The 15828-nt window shown below is 58.4% G+C and overlaps 2 pseudogenes; both read right to left on the reverse strand.

Annotated features, from left to right (window-relative positions):
• Positions 1-406: 406 nt before the first annotated feature.
• LOC135893041 (galactoside alpha-(1,2)-fucosyltransferase 2-like) lies at positions 407-1509 on the reverse strand (annotated as a pseudogene).
• Positions 1510-5918: 4409 nt separating this feature from the next.
• LOC135892994 (galactoside alpha-(1,2)-fucosyltransferase 2-like) lies at positions 5919-15149 on the reverse strand (annotated as a pseudogene).
• Positions 15150-15828: the final 679 nt, after the last annotated feature.

The raw sequence follows: 15828 nt of genomic DNA on the forward strand, positions 1-15828 counted from the left end.
TATCAAGAGTTACCTGTCCTAGCTAATGAAGTTGGTCTTCCCTCCCTGCTGGGGATAGAACTCAGGCATCCTGGCTCCCAGCCCCCATTGCTCTCACCCACTACATCCCACTCCCAGAGCCAGGGGGAGAACCCAGGAGTCCTGGCTCCCAGTCTCCCCACTCTAACCATTCAACCTTGCGGATGGAGATGGCCCCATCACTCTGGACACTCCTATGCGAAGTTGTCTGATGTAGGTCACTGGCTCCTCTGTGTGGGCTCTGAACCCCGCCAGCCCAGCTCCAATCTCCCCCAATCTCCCCAGCGCAGCCCACACCAGCCAGGTGTCCCAGGTGCCCACTCGGCCGACTGGCCGAGTCCTGGAGGGTGGATCCCGTTGGCAGCCTGTGGCCACCGGCTGAGCTCCTTTAGCCAGTCGTACCACTGCGCAGCGGGGAGAGATCGGCGTCGATCCCGATCCACTCAGGGAGGAAGGCGGCCGCAGGTTTGAAGAGCTGGAGGAAGGGGGAATCAGGCAGGGTGTAATTGGCCAAGTAGATGGTCTCCCCACCAACCAGGTAACCGGCCCAGATGCCGAAGGTCCCAATGGTCATGATCGTGTGGTTGCAATGGGCTAAGAGAGCGAAATCCCTCCCCGGCGATGACTCCTTCCCGTCCCCCGAGAAATACACGTCCCCCCGCGAGGCGTCGATGTTCTCCCGTCACCACTCCATCCCGTTGCTGGTCACCACGAAGACCGGTTCCTGGTACTTGGCCCGGAAGTAGCCCATGGCCTTCTCCAGGTAGGCCTTGTCCGCCACCACCCCCTTCCAGACCTGGGGCATCACCCAGACGTAGTCCCCCCTCCGGACGTGGATGCCCACATAGGTCACGTTCCGGCGCTGCCCGCGCAGCCCGGCCAGATACCGGTTGGCCTCCTCCTTGACGTGGTCGTGGAAGGAGAATTCCTGGAGGATCTCCTGCCGGAGGTGGTGGTAGAAGGTCCATTCCCTCAGCAGGGGTAGCCCGTCAGCCGGACGTATTTCCCCTCGATGTGCCTGTACTCCTCCGACATCCAGTCGTGGAGCTCATAGTTCCTCCACGGGACGCTCCGGACCACGTCGCTGGAGACCACGGGCAGGGTGATGCGGAAGAGCGGCGCCAGCTGTTGGTGCATCTCCGGGAGGATGTAGGCCTGGTGCCCGTTCATCTTGGCCAGGGCGTAGAGGGTGGCGTATTCCCCCATCTGGTTCCCCAGGCGCCCAGCGGAGTTCACGGTCCACATGCCCCGCTCTGTTGGGGGAGTTGTGGTGGGGGGCGTGGCTGGGGACCCCTTCGTTGTGTTCGGGGAGGGGAGCCTCTGACTTGCGGTGGGGAACCGGCTGCTTAGGTGGAGGAAGATGGAGAGGGTCATGATGGCCAGCAGGTAGAGGCTGAGCTGGAGGTGCTGCCGAAAGGGGACCCAGGAGTCCGGGGCAGTCATGGCTCCCAGCAGTGATGAGGGAAGGAGGTCCCAGCCTGGGGAGAGAAGGAGCAGGGGGGACAGGTGGTGAGTGGAGTGGGGGGAAGAGAGGAATGGGAGGGATGGTTCGAGGAAATGGGAGAGGGTCTCCCAGGGCCAATGACCCCCATTCCCAACAGCCCAGCCGAGGGACCAGGGGACCCCAGGTGCACGTCCGGCCGGAGCCGCTCTGGTAAACCCTGGGGGAGGGCCAGGGGGGCTGCGAGGGGCTCGCGGGCTGCAGAAAATCACCCCGCGGGCCGCGTGTTTGAGACCCCTGGATTAGTGGGTGGGTGGGTGGGGTTATTTATGGCTAAAGCGTTCGGTGTTGGGCTGGACGGACAGACGGCTGGAGGGGTCGGTATCTTTGTTCTGAGAGAGGCCAGGACATTTCTAGGCAGGGAATCTCCCCCCTTCTTACCTTGCTGAGGTGGGTTTCGGGTCCGGGCGCAAGGGGCAGCCGCTCCCGTCTGCTCCTATTCGGTTTCCCCGGACGGCTCCGTCTCCAACTGACGCTGCCTCCCCAATTTATTTCCTCTTGGACTTTTATCAGCGCTTAAAGATTAATTCACCCAGCTGCCCCCGGATGTGACTCACCCTTTCCTGGTCTGCCCACCTCCCCGGCACATGCCCCAGGGACACACAGGGGGTCATGGCAAACCATGGGGGCTTGCCACACCAGGCCAGGAGGATGGGGAATGGGGGGTGGGAGTGGGGCCCAGCATGAAATAAGGGAACCAGGACATCTGGGCTCACTCCGTGGCTCGGGGAGGGGGGTGGGGTCTAGTGGTTAGAGCGGGGGTGGGGGGGCTAGGAGGCAGGACTCCTGGGTTCTCTCCCCAGCTCGGATGTTGAGGCCAGCGCTGACCGACCCACGGCAGACGATGGTCCCCCACACAGCGCCGTCGAAGGGCCGATTCAGACGATTCCTGTTATTTATTGGGGCGTTGTCCAGGACGGGCGATTTCTCGCGGGGTCCGTGGCGGCTTCGTGGCCGATGGCATGAGAATAAACTGCTGGTGTGGGCCAAAGCCGCCCTGGGTGTCCTGGTCTCTGTAGGGGAGGGGTGCGATTTCTGGGTTGACGCAAAGTCCCGGGGTGGAAAAGGGAGTTTGGGGCAGGACGAACGGATGGAAATGCGGCCGGGCCGGGATCAAAAATGAGTCCAGGGACCCATCTCGTGCAATGCAGCCCAGCGCCCCCGAGCGCCGCCCTGCGGCATTGGGGCCAGCCCAGACTGCCTGGGGAGACGGCCCCCTGCCGAGCCCCTCGCCCCGCTCCCCGCAGCCCAGCGCCCCCTGCCGAGCACCCCGCCCCGCTCCCCACAGCCCAGCACCCCCTAGTGCTGCCTTGGGACATTGAGGCCAGCCCTGACCCCTAGGGGTGAGCGCCCCCTGCTGGGATCCCCCTCTCCCTACACCCCAGCGCGCTGACACCCAGTGGCCACTTGGGACAGCGCGTGACACGTCCATACGTGCTGCCGCCTCCGTATTGTCCCAGCCGCCCCAGGCCCTCGGCCGCGCGGGGAGGAAAGCGACAGGCCGACGGCCTGGGAGAGCCCAGAGAGCTGAGAGCTGCCTGTGAGCAGATCCTTGGCTTTGTAACGGCCTGAGCCTGGAGAGCAAGAGATGGGGGTGTATGGGGCTAGCTGGGGGCTATGGGGGTAGCTAGTGGGGGCTATGGGGAAAATGGGGGGCTATGGGGGTAGCTAGATCACACATGACTGCAGGGGGCTTGCAGACTTTGGCCACTAGGGGTCAGTGTCCCCCCCTCCATGGGATCCCCAGCCGAGGTTACCAGCTGGAGTGTCCTGAACTCAGCTCCCCCGGGGTCAGTCTGGGCTCACTCCCACCCCGGGTGGGGACTGGGGTCAGGGCTGGGCTGGGCTAGCAGGGGGCTGCGTGTCGAGCGTGTGATGGACTTCCAGGCCCCGGGCTCCCTCGGCTCCATACGGCCCCTGGGAGACCCCCCCCTTCGGTCTGACAGCCCCCCTCCCCCTGAGCGTGCCCCTCCCTTGATCTCTGGGGTTAGGGTCTCTGGCCCCACCCGACCGCATCTCTGAGCCTCCAGCCCACCTGGCTCCCTCCGTGAGCCCCCTTGGGAGGGTCCCCTTACCCTGGCCCCCCCAGGGCCATCACCACCAGAGAGAGCGATGCCCCCGATCTCCAGCCTGCAGGGACTCTCAGCCAGCGTAAAACAGGAGGTTTATAGTACGGCCGAACCCAGCCCAGGCAGTTCGTAGGGGCCTGGGGCCTGGCCAGTCTCAGCCCCGTCCAGCTGGGTCTGTCCAGATGGGGTCCAGACCCCTCTTTATCTCCAGTCCAGAGCGAGCTCCTTCCAGCCGACCCCCCATATCACCTCCCACAGCCCCTCCTCCGTCCTGTGTCTTTGGTCCCACGCAAACCCATCACCGGGCTCCTCTCTCGGCCGTCCTTTGTGCTCCCAGTGGCCAGAACCCGGCGGGCTCCCAGGTCATCGGTCGCTCCGTTACCCAGTGTCCAGGCTGCTGGGTGAGGTCACATCTGGGCCTCTGCGAATACAGCACCCCTCCCCCACCGCCTGGTTAAACATGCAGCACACGGGGGAAACTGAGGCACGCACAGCACTTACACAAAGCATCCAAAAAATCCCCCACTTTGTCACAGGGAGTGAGGGGCACCGGCAGGGCTGGGGGGGGGTCCCGGCTGTGGGAGCAGGGGCTGCGGGTCGGGAGTGAGTGTAGAGCCCCTATGGCAGGGGCGGGCAAACTTTTTGGCCCGAGGGCCGCAGTGGGTTTCAGAAATTGTCTGGAGGGCCGGCTAAGGAAGCCTGTGCCTCCCCAAACAACCAGGCGTGGCCCGGCTCCCGCCCCCTATCCGACTCCCCCCACTTCTCGCCCCCGACGGCCCCCCGGGGACCTCCACCCCATCCAGCTTCTCCCAGACCGGCCCCCAGAACCCTCGCCCCCATTCAACCCCCCTGTTCCCCGCCCTCTGACTGCCCCCATCCCTATCCACCACCCCCCGAACACCCCTGCCCTCTATCCACCCCTCCCCCGCTCCCTGCCCCCTTACCGCGCTGCCTGGCGCACCGGTGGCTGGTGGCCGCCCGGCTGGAGCCAACCACGCACCGCGCGGCTCAGAGACCGGCTCAGGGCGGCTCTGCCCAGGAGCTCGCAGCCCCACTGCCAGCGGTGGGGCGAGCTGAGTCTGCGGGGGAGGGGGGACAGCCGGGGGAGGGGCCGGGGTAGCCTCCCGGGGCAGGAGCTCAGGGGCCGAGCAGGAGGGTCCCGTGGGCCGTAGTTTGCCCACCTCTGCCCTATGGCCCCCGCCAGCCTCAGGTGATGAGATCCTTCCTTCGCCCCCAGCACCACCCTGAGGCCAGCCCTGTCTGGGAGAGATGGGGCTGGGGTTGCCGGGACCCCCACACACACAGCCGGCGCTCCTGCCCCGCGCCCCATAGCGCCCCCTGCTGGGAGAGGTGGGGCTGGGGTCGCGGAGCTCAGATGGAGGATGGGGGTGGGACATTGTTTCTTCGGTGGTTTCAGTTTCCTTTGCCAATGGAGGGAGAGGGGAACAAGAGGATGGACCCCAGACTGCCCCCACCCCAGAGTCCCCCTCCTCCGATACTACCCCTCCCCATTCCATTCCCTCAAGGACTCCCCTGGCCACAGCACCCCGCAGTGTCACCCCTCGGCTTTCAAACCCGCCCCCCGCCAATAAAGGATCTCTGAGTGTCAGAGGCCGTCCATCTGTCTGTCCGCTGGCCCCTGTCCAGAGTGGGGGAGCTGCCCAGGGGCCCTGTGGGTCGGGGGCTGGGACCCAGGGCCTTTCGCCTCTAGGGGGCGTCTTTCCCTGCTGTAACCCATAGACCCCACTCTCCTCACAGAGCCGAGGATAGAACCCAGGTATCCTGGCTCCCAGCCCCCATCTCTAACCACTCAACTTTGGGGAAGTGGGGAGGATCCCATCACTCCAGACGTTCTTAGGAGAATAGATGTAGGTCATTTTTCCAGACATCTCAGTCAGCAGGGAGTGAGGGGTACCAGTAGGGCTGAGGGGAGCCCACGGCTGGGCTACCAGGGGCTGCGGGTCGGGAGTGAGGGGCACCAGCAGGGCTGGGGGGTGACCAGGGCTGGGCTAGCAGGGGCTGCGGGTCGGGAGTGAGGGGCACCGGCAGAGCTGGGGGGTGACCAGGGCTGGGCTAGCAGGGGCTGCGGGTCGGGAGTGAGGGGCACCGGCAGGGCTGGGGGGTGACCAGGGCTGGGCTAGCAGGGGCTGCGGGTCGGGAGTGAGGGGCACCGGCAGAGCAGCATGGGACCCAGCCGCCTCCTCTCCAGCCCCTCCCGTCCCGCCCCCCAAAGCAGGAAGGACTTGGTGCTCCCCGCCCCCACCTATCTCAGGAAAAGCCTCGTTCACAGGCTGGGGGTGGGGTGAAGTTACCAGAGTCCAAAGGATGACAATAGAAAACAAAAGTCCTTTAACGTGAACGACGGCCGACACTTATCAAGAGTTACCTGCCCTAGCTCATGAAGTTGGTCTTCCCTCCCTGCTGGGGATAGAACCCAGGCATCCTGGCTCCCAGCCCCCATTGCTCTCACCCACTACATCCCACTCCCAGAGCCAGGGGGAGAACCCAGGAGTCCTGGCTCCCAGTCTCCCCTCTCTAAACGTTCAACCTTGTGGATGGAGATGGCCCCATAACTCTGGACGCTCCTATGAGAAGTTGTCTGATGTAGGTCATTGGCTCCTCTGTGTGGGCTCTGAACCCCGCCAGCCCAGCTCCAATCTCTGCCGATCTCCCCAGTGCAGCCCGCCCCGGCGGGTGGATCCTGTTTGCAACCCATAGCCACCGTCTGAGCTCCTTTAGCCAGTTGTCCCACTCTGCAGCGGGGAGAGATCGGCGTTGATCCCGATCCACTCAGGCAGGAAGGCGGCCTCAGGCTTGAAGATCTTGAGGAAGGGGGAATTGGGCAGGGTGTAGTTGGCCAAGTAGATGGTCTCTCCCCCAGCCAGGTAACCGGCCCAGATGCCGAAGGTCCCGATGGTCATGATCGTGTGGTTGCAATGGACCAAGAGAGCAAAGTCCCTCCCCGGCGACGACTCCTTCCCGTCCCCCGAGAAATACACGTCCCCCCACGAGGCGTCGATGTTCTCCCGGCACCACTCCATCCCGTTGCTGGTCACCACGAAGACCGGCTCCTGGTACTTGGCCCGGAAATAGCCCATGGCCTTCTCCAGGTAGGCCTTGTCCGCCACCACCCCCTTCCAGTGCTCGGCCATCACCTGGATGTAATCCCCCCTCCGGACGTGGATGCCCACATAGGTCACGTTCCGGCGCTGCCCGCGCAGCCCGGCCAGGTATCGGTTGGCCTCCTCCTTGACGTGGTCGTGGAAGGAGAATTCCTGGAGGATCTCCTGCCGGAGGTGGTGGTAGAAGGTCCAGGAGCAGGGGTAGCCCGTCAGCCGGACGTATTTCCCCTCGATGTGCCTGTACTCCTCCGACATCCAGTCATGGAGCTCATAGTCCTTCCACGGGACGCTCTGGAAGACCACGGGCAGGGTGATGCGGAAGAGCGGCGCCAGTTGTTGGTGCATCTCCGGGAGGATGTAGGCCTGGCGCCCGTTCATCTTGGCCAGGGCGTAGAGGGTGGCGTATTCCCCCATCTGGTTCCCCAGGCGCCCGAGGGAGTTGACGGTCCACATGCCCCGCTCCGGGGGTGAGGGCTGCCATGGGTCACTGGGAGAGGGGATCCTCTGCCCCTGGGGCTGGAACTGGCTCTGCAGCTGTAGGAAGGGGGCGATGCCCAGGACAACCAGCAGGTACAGGAAGATCAAGAGGAATTGCCGGAGAGAGACCCAAGAGATCAGGGATTTCATGGCTCTGAGCAGCAGGGGGGCACGATCCTGGCCTGGGGGGAGACAGAGCAAGAATTACAGACCTGCCACAATGGATCTAATTCTTATCTGCACCACAAGCGTTGTGACCAGCTACTGCCAGGATAAGGGCATCGGAGGATGGTGGGAGCGATGGGAAAGAGTGATTGGGAACAGGAGGAGAAGGCTGGATGGATGGGAAGGTAGGGACGGTGAGTGGTTGATGGATGGGAAGGTTGACAGGGTGGCTGGACGAATGAGAAGATGGTTTGGGTGGAGGGGAAGTCAGGGGGTGGGTGGGCAGGTTGGGTGGGTGTCTGGATGGATGGGTGAGAAGAGGGTGATGCGGCCGGGTGGCCGTGAGGTGTGTGGCTGGGGGGTCATAGCAGGCCTGGAGGCCAACGGTAAAACCCAAACAAGATGGTTGTGGGGGGGACCAGCTCAGCCCTGCAAGCCATTATGAAGACGCCGGTGTCCAGAAAACATATCACGTTCCATGATCCCGCAGCAAACAAGGGGCCGACCGCCCAGGGCCCATCACCTCAGGGTGCCCCCAGGCACTGGTGGAGCAGAACCGTCGGGGGTACCTCTGGGCCTCGCCAGTGACATACTTGTGGGGTCGGGCAGTGGAGCCAGCTTCACTCTCCTTCCCCCAGTGCTCCCCCACCAAGGGAAGGAACCCAAAGGTCTCCAGTGCAGATGTTCCATGGGGAAAGCCCAGCTCGGATGCCTCCCCGTGACATTCATCCCCCTTCTCCATCTCCTGTGCCCAGCTCCTCAACCTGGGGCCACCCGTTCATGCCCAAAATGACAGCGATGGGACGGGCACGGACAATCAGGCAGCTATGGCTGTCTCTGCCTGGGATAATCCTCTGCAGTCAAGCTTGGGAATTATTTAGAGTTTGGTTCATGGCAATCGGCATGGGGAAGGATGGAGTCAAGGGGAGAAGGGTAGATGGGGGATGGGAGGATGGATGGATGGATGGATGGGGAGAAGGGTAGATGCGGGGATGGATGGATGGATGGATGGATGGATGGATGTGGAGAAGGGTGGATGGGAGGATGGATGTACAGAGGGGTAGATGGGGGATGGATGGATGGATGGATGGGGAGAAGGGTAGATGGGGGGATGGACGGATGGATGGATGGACAGCTGGGTAGAAGTGTAGATAGGGGATGGATGGATGGATGGGGTGAAGGGAAGATAGGGGGATGGATGGATGGATGGGGAGAAGGATAGATGGGGGTGTGACAAAGTGGGAATGTTCTTAATGTTTTCTCTGAATACTGTGTGGATGACTCAGTTTCCCCTAAGCATTTCTACGTGGCTGGGGAAACAGAGGGAGGCCCAGACCCAGGGTCTGGCCTCCTTGGTCCCAAGATGGACCTGACTTAGGGGTCCAGTCAGGGCCGTCCTTAGGATTTATGGTGCCCTAGGCAGGATTATTAAACTGGTGCCCCTATGCCTGACTTGCTCTTAGCAACACAAACATAAGCTTACAGTACTGGAAAACTTGTCACATGCACTTTATTAAAAACAGTTTAACTTAATGAAGCACACTGTGATGCTGGTGGACTAGCGCTAAAGAAGTAGCGCTATAGAAAAAAATCTGATTTATTGACAGAATGAAGCAAATAATATAATATAGCCGTGAGTCTGTGACTTTGAGCTAGTGTGAAGACACCTCACAAGGCGCTCCGCCCTGACTGAGACACGGTAGAGTTGGAAACCCAGGTCATTTTTACAAAGCCACTTTTTAGTTTTAAATGTATCGTGGGCATCCGTCTTAATGTTAGTTACAACTCTATATCAACCTTCTACTGTAAATAGATTCATGGCATTACCCAGTTTAATAAGCTGGGTTTCCGAGCAGTGGGGAAATATAACCCCTAGTTTTACTCCTCGGTAAAGCACAAAGTGACCAGAATGAAGTCAGCACAGAATCATCTCATCTAGATGAAGGTAGCACAGAAATGTTACAGAAGTCCCGTTGTGCCTTATTTTTCTTTGGAAAGACCTGCCAGAAATACAGGATAAATCACGGCCTCTAAAGTGCCATCAAAAACTGGCATTTTCCCAGCTCTCGCATGATCTGCTGCACAGATTCTTCACAAGGAAGTGTCCCTGGCCTTTTGAACTCATATTAACCATGTATGTACTTTATGAAAGTTGGACAAAACATTGTGAAAACGTAAGACATTGGCTGCCCAACCTCTGGGCTGGCAAAAGCTATACTGACTCACTGGAAAAAAAGCAAGAGAATCTTAGTACAACATATGGTCACTCTAGACACTAGTCAGGAGATGAGCATATTACAGTTGTTGGAGGGCTCTATTCAGCAGTAACAGGGCTACAGGAAAGCCAGTCAACATTTTTTGTTTCTCTGTTGAAAACTGGCCCACTCCCTGCCTCAAACCAAACCTGTCACAAATAATTGTCAACCACTTAATTTTCTGTTTTGGGCTCAGATATTGATTTTAAAAAAAATATATTGAAATTGGATTCAGGATTGTTAGCAAGCATTTTTGGCAAACAAAAGTTGTTCAATGACAATCTAAATGGCAACACAGTCCTGCTTTCATGCTTGGCTCACCCCCAGCCTGCTGGGCCCACAGCTGCAGTAGAGGAGGAGATAGGTGGAAAACCGCAGGACCCCAAAATCCACGTCTTGGGGTACAGCAGCAGCAAGCCCTCAGGTCCAATCACACGCCAATGGGCACCACCGCCAGCCCCACGGACCATGGTGAAGTTAGCCCAGCATCTGATCTCAGGGACGGGGCACCCACGGAGCCAGCGCAGCGCATCCTGCCCTGCGCAGCTCCCCCCGGATGAGATGGATCGCTGCCAGCCCGGGGGAGAGACGCGCTCCCCAGCTAGGGTGACCAGATGTCCTGATTTTATAGGGCCAGTCACGATATTTGGGGCTTTGTTTTATAGAGGCACCAATTACCCCCACACCTAGGGTGACCAGACAGCAAGTGTGAAAAATCAGGACAGGGGGGTGGAGGGTTAAGAGCCTGTATAAGAAAAAAAAACACCCAAAATCGGGACTGTCCCTATAAAAGCGGGACATCTGGTCACCCTGCCCCAACCCCCTGTCCTGATTTTTCACACATCTGGACACCCTTTCCCCTGCCCAGCCAGCCGTGTGTGACATGCCAACCCTGGCCAGCTGCCAGGAAGTGAGTTACTTTCACTTTCATTCCTCAGCACGCAACGCCCCCCGCCCCCCACTCCCCCTAGCACCTCACCCAACCCAGCCCTGCCGGAGGGGAGGAGGGAGAGAGGGGTGCTCCATGGGGGGGGAGAGGGAAAGGGGTGGTGCTCTGTGGGGGGGGGAGAGGGAAAGGGGTGGTGCTCCGTGGGGGGGAGAAGAATGGACGTTATGGGGGGGGCAGAGCCACCCAGTCTGCCTCACCTCACGCCGGGGGGAGAGAGTCACAATCACAGGTGAGGTCCTTCCCCCACCCCTCCCCAGAGACCCCAGCAGCCAAGCCCCTCTCTAGCACCCAGCGGCTCTTACATGCTCCACTGCTTCCCGTCTGTCCGGCAGCGTGTGTGGTGCCCCAGGAAGAGCGGTGCCCTACCCCGCTGCCTAGTCTGCCTGGGGCTAAGGCCGGCCCTGGGTCCGGTTTCTGGACCGACAAGCTCTGTTTCAGACCGTGTTCCTGTCGTCTAATCAACCTTCTGATTTGCTGGAAGTCGCTCAGTGTGGTGAGAAGAGCAGCAGCGTCTCCTGGGAGTGGCGACGTGCCTGGTAAGGAAAGTTTGGCTGGGCCGAGACCAGCGGCTCTCCAACTTTTTTACGGGCGACCCTTTCACACAGCAAGCCTCTGAGTGCGACCCCCCCGCTCCTCCCCGAGAAATACATATAAAAAAAAGTGTTTTGAATTGAACACCGTTATAAATGCTGGCGGCAAAGCGGGGTTCGGGCTGGAGGCTGACAGCTCGCCACCCCCCAGGGAATAACCGCCCGCCCCCCACTTGGGACCCCCCCCTGGCCTAGGCAGCCCCGTGAGCGGCTGGCTTTCCAGGAGCGTGGACGAGGCGTGGCCCTAGACCGGACCAGCGTGGAGACGTGCGACAGGGGAGGGAACGTGCCCGTGTCCGTCGGGGGGACTGACGTGCCCATGGCGGGAGCTACCCGAGGCTTGGTCTGCGCCAACGTACTTAGACCTACTCACCGCGGCGTCCTCACGGCGGCGACTCGACGGCGGCCGCTCCCCCGTCAGCTCCACTGGCGTGCCGGGAGCGCGCTCGGGGGTCGATTCGCCGCGTCTAGACCAGACGCGGCAAAGCGACCCCCGCTGGGTCAATGGGGTGTCGACACAGGGTGACCCGGACAGCAAGTGTGAAAAATCGGGACAGGGTGGGGGGTAATAGGAGCCTATATAAGAGAGAGACCCAAAGATCGGGACTGTCCCTAGAAAATCAGGACATCTGGTCACCCTAATTCAACTAAAGCCCAGGAAGGGAATGGTCCTAAGTTTGTGTCTGCTGGGGAGAATGGCCCTGTGACTCGGTTGCGTCCAGTTAGTGTCCTAGCAAAATCCCACAGAGCAGACGATTCTGGTGCTTGTATTTTGCCTGTTGCTAATGTGCGGCTGGAAAGGGATGTAGCAACGCTGCGTGATCAGGGCGATATCCTAGCCAGGGCACAAGGAGAGCATGAAGGATTTGCGGGGGGCGGCATTTTGCCATCTTCGGCAGAAATTCGGCGGTGGATCCTTCACTCGCTCCGGGACCCGCCGCCGAAGTGCCCCAAAGACGCGGAGCGGAAGGACCCCTGCCGCCGAATGCTCAGAGGAGGAGCGCTGCCGCCTAGGGCGGCAAAAACCCTGGTGACGCTCCTGAGGGGAGAGCAAGCAAAGTCTCACCTTCAGACTCTTTGAATTTGTGTGATATCTCTTTAAGACAAAGTCCAGCCTTGGAATTGGTAGCAGAGAAGAATTTAAAAGCTAATGTTTGTGTTGATGCAAATTACCTAAGTGAATGGGGAAGGAAAGACTTGCTAATAGCTGTTAGCACAGAGGGCACACCCAATCAGCCAGTGAATTCTGTTAAGCAAGAAAAATCAGGGTTTAATCCTTCAGAACAAGAAAAAAAGAGAGAACTTCCTTTTGCAAAGGGAAGCCACAGGTTAACCCTAAAATGCCCAAACCCCATGGTATTGGGCCAAAGGTGTGGCATGACAAACACGATTGTAGATGGACACTTGCAATGGATTTGTTGTTGCTGCTAGTGGTGATTTTTGTAACTAATGTGTTGCTATTACCCACAACTGTACAAATGTGCAACGGGCCTAATCTTTTGAAAAATCCCTTGAACATGTTAAAAGGAATACACGAGAACACACTTTATGTTAAAAGGCCTTGTTAGCCTGATGTTTCACTGTTAATGCCCGTAAACAATCTTGGAGCTTTTCACAGGGGAAAAGACATTCCAGACCTAATGTGCTGTATGAACGGGGAAACTGAGGCACACGACCAGATTGCTTTCAGGGCTAAATGCCAAAATTCCTGTACTATGGACAACATTAATAATCTACATTGTCTTGATGTTAATTGGGTTCCAAACATTTGCCAGAGCTTGTATGGATAAAGTAGCTATGTTCTTTAGCTCTTGGCAAGATCACATGAGACATACAGGAACCATGCAGCAAGAGCAGAGCCAATCCCGTATGGTGCTAACCAAGTTTTACCTTGAGTTTGTAAAGAGATTCAATCATGTTATTGAACATGACTTTGATAAACCATTTCTGTTATACACGGATACGGCTTCTAACCCAGTACAAGCTGTAGTGAGACAGAACCCAGGATGGGGAGCTCTTGGGATGCAGGCAGTGATGTTTGTGTCATCCCTTCCGGCATCCATTTTGCGTTGGGGGTGTCACGTTACGAGTGTAATATAATATCTCACTGAAAGGTGACAGGACCCGAAAGAGTTAATTAACTCACAGACTGACCTGACCCATGGCGGAGCTGTAGAGACTGGTTAGGAAGATCTGTAAATGAACAGAGCTTTGAAATGCAAACCTGCATTGTTAGAGGTAGAAGGGTAGGTGTGTGCTCAGGGCTTGTGATGTAAGCAAACAAGTCATGTCTATGCTATAGCTTTGATTCAAAGATCAGAAAAGGAGTCGGAGTATTTGGGAAGACACTTGAGTGAAATTGTATTATTGTCTCTCTGTCTCTTTGAAGGTTGTGGTAACCTGTATCTGAACTGTTTAATGGATAAATGACCCTGTGCTAATTGCCAGGATGTTTGGGAGAAGGAAAGTGAAGCCTCTTGTTTTCTCGGGCCAAAAGGCTGCAGGAAATGTATAAAACCCTGGGACACGACCCTGCTTCATCTCAGATCCGCTTTGGGTTTCAAGAGGGGGAAACCTTAAGCCATAAGGATTGAGATCCCCAGTCACTGACAGGAGTCACCCTGAACATTGGACTGTAACAGGGACCGGCAACCTTATGGTTTGCTGGTGATGGTTGTGCTGTCTGGGTGCATGTATCACCTTTGTATTTAAAGTTAGAAGTATTGGCTCTACACTGACTGGATTTCAAACTTGTGCTCTGCTCCTGGGTGACACCCTGGACAATTTGGCATCCGCACTGCCTAGCCTGCCTGATGGCCCAGCAAGGCAGGCAGGGACATGCCTACGGACAGAAGGCTGAGGGTTTTCCACGCCATGTGATGGACAGCTTGTCCTTGGGACAAAGAAAGCAGAGACCACATGACAAGAGACTATACAAGGCTGCTGCAGCTTCATACCTGGTCTTCAATCCTGCTTCATACCTCTGGAGGGACTTTGCTACAAAAGGGAGCTCTGACCAAAGGACTGAATGACCCGTCCCAGCTGGGGATGTTCCAGAGACTTGGTTTGAACCTGCAGTTTATTCCATCACTGCTACAAGCCTGAACCAAGAACTTTGCCATTACTGTATGTCATTGATTTCATGTAAGCAATTCTAGCTCTCAGCTCTATTTCTTTCTTTTATGAATAAACCTTTAGATTTTAGATTCTAAAGGATTGGCAACCCCGTGATTTGTGGGTAAGATCGGATTTGTATATTGACCTGGGTCTGGGGCTTGGGCCTTTGGGATCGGGAGAACCTTTTTTCCTTTACTGGGGTGTTGGTTTTCGTAACCCTTCGTCCCCATAACAAGTGGCACTGGTGGTGATCCTGGGAAACGGGACTGTCTAAGGGAATTGCTTGTGTGACTTGTGGTTAGTCAGTGGGGTGAGACCGAAGTCCTCTCTGGCTGGCTGGTTTGGTTTGCCTCGGTGTGCAAAGGACCCCCAGCCTTGGGCTGTAACTGCCCGGCTCTGAGCAATTTGTCCTGAATTGTCACTCTCAGTTGGGTCCCACCAGAACCAGCATCATTCCAGATGGGGGGAAGGGTAAATGGTGGCATGGGGAGAAGGACTGCTGGGAGATGGGTGGATGGACGGCTGGGGTGGAAGGGTGGATGGACGGATCGGGAGAAGCGCACGAAGAGGAATGGGGATCGATAAGTGGGTGGGTGGGGTTATTTATGGCTAAAGAGTTCGGTGTTGGGCTGGACGGACAGACGGCTGGAGGGGTCGGTATCTTTCTTCTGAGAGAGGTCAGGACATTTCTAGGCAGGGAATCTCCCCCCTTCTTACCTTGCTGAGGTGGGTTTCGGGTCCGGGCGCCAGGGGTGACCGCTCCCGCCTGCTCCTATTCGGTTTCCCCGGACGGCTCCGTCTCCAACTGACGCTGCCTCACCCATTTATTTCCTCTTGGACTTTTATCAGCACTTAAACATTCATCCAGCCAGCTGCTCCCGGGCATGACTCACCCTTTTCCCGCTCCACCCACCTCCCCGGCACATGCCCCAAGGACACACAGGGGGTCATGGCAAACCATGGGAGCTTGCCATGCCAGGCCAGGAGGGTGGGGAATGGGGGGTGGGAGTGGGGCCCAGCATGAAATAAGGGAACCAGGACACCTGGACTCGCTCCGTGGCTCGGGGAGGGGGGTGGGGTCTAGTGGTTAGAGCGGGGGTGGTGGGGCTAGGAGGCAGGACACCTGGGTTCTCTCCCCGGCTCGGATGTTGAGGCCAGCGCTGACCGACCCACGGCAGACGGTAGTCCCCCACACAGCGCCGTCGAAGGGCCAATTCAGACGATTCCTGTTATTTATTGGGGCGTCGTTCCAGGATGGGCGATTTCTCGCGGGGTACGTGACGGCTTCGTGGCCGATGGCATGAGAATAAACTGCTGGTGTGGGCCAAAGCCGGCCTGGGTGTCCTGGTCTCTGTGGGGGGAGGGGTGCGATTTCTGGGTTGACGCAAAGTCTCGGGGTGGAAAAGGGAGTTTGGGGCAGGAAGAGCCGGTGGAAATGCGGCCGGGCCGGGATCAAAAATGAGTCCGGGGACCCATCATGTGCAATGCAGCCCAGCGCCCCCGAGCGCCGCCCGGGGGCATTGGGGCCAGCCCAGACTGCCTGGGGAGACGGCCCCCTGCTGAGC

Source organism: Emys orbicularis, chromosome 21 (genome assembly GCF_028017835.1).
Source record: "Emys orbicularis isolate rEmyOrb1 chromosome 21, rEmyOrb1.hap1, whole genome shotgun sequence".
NCBI lineage: Eukaryota > Metazoa > Chordata > Testudines > Emydidae > Emys > Emys orbicularis.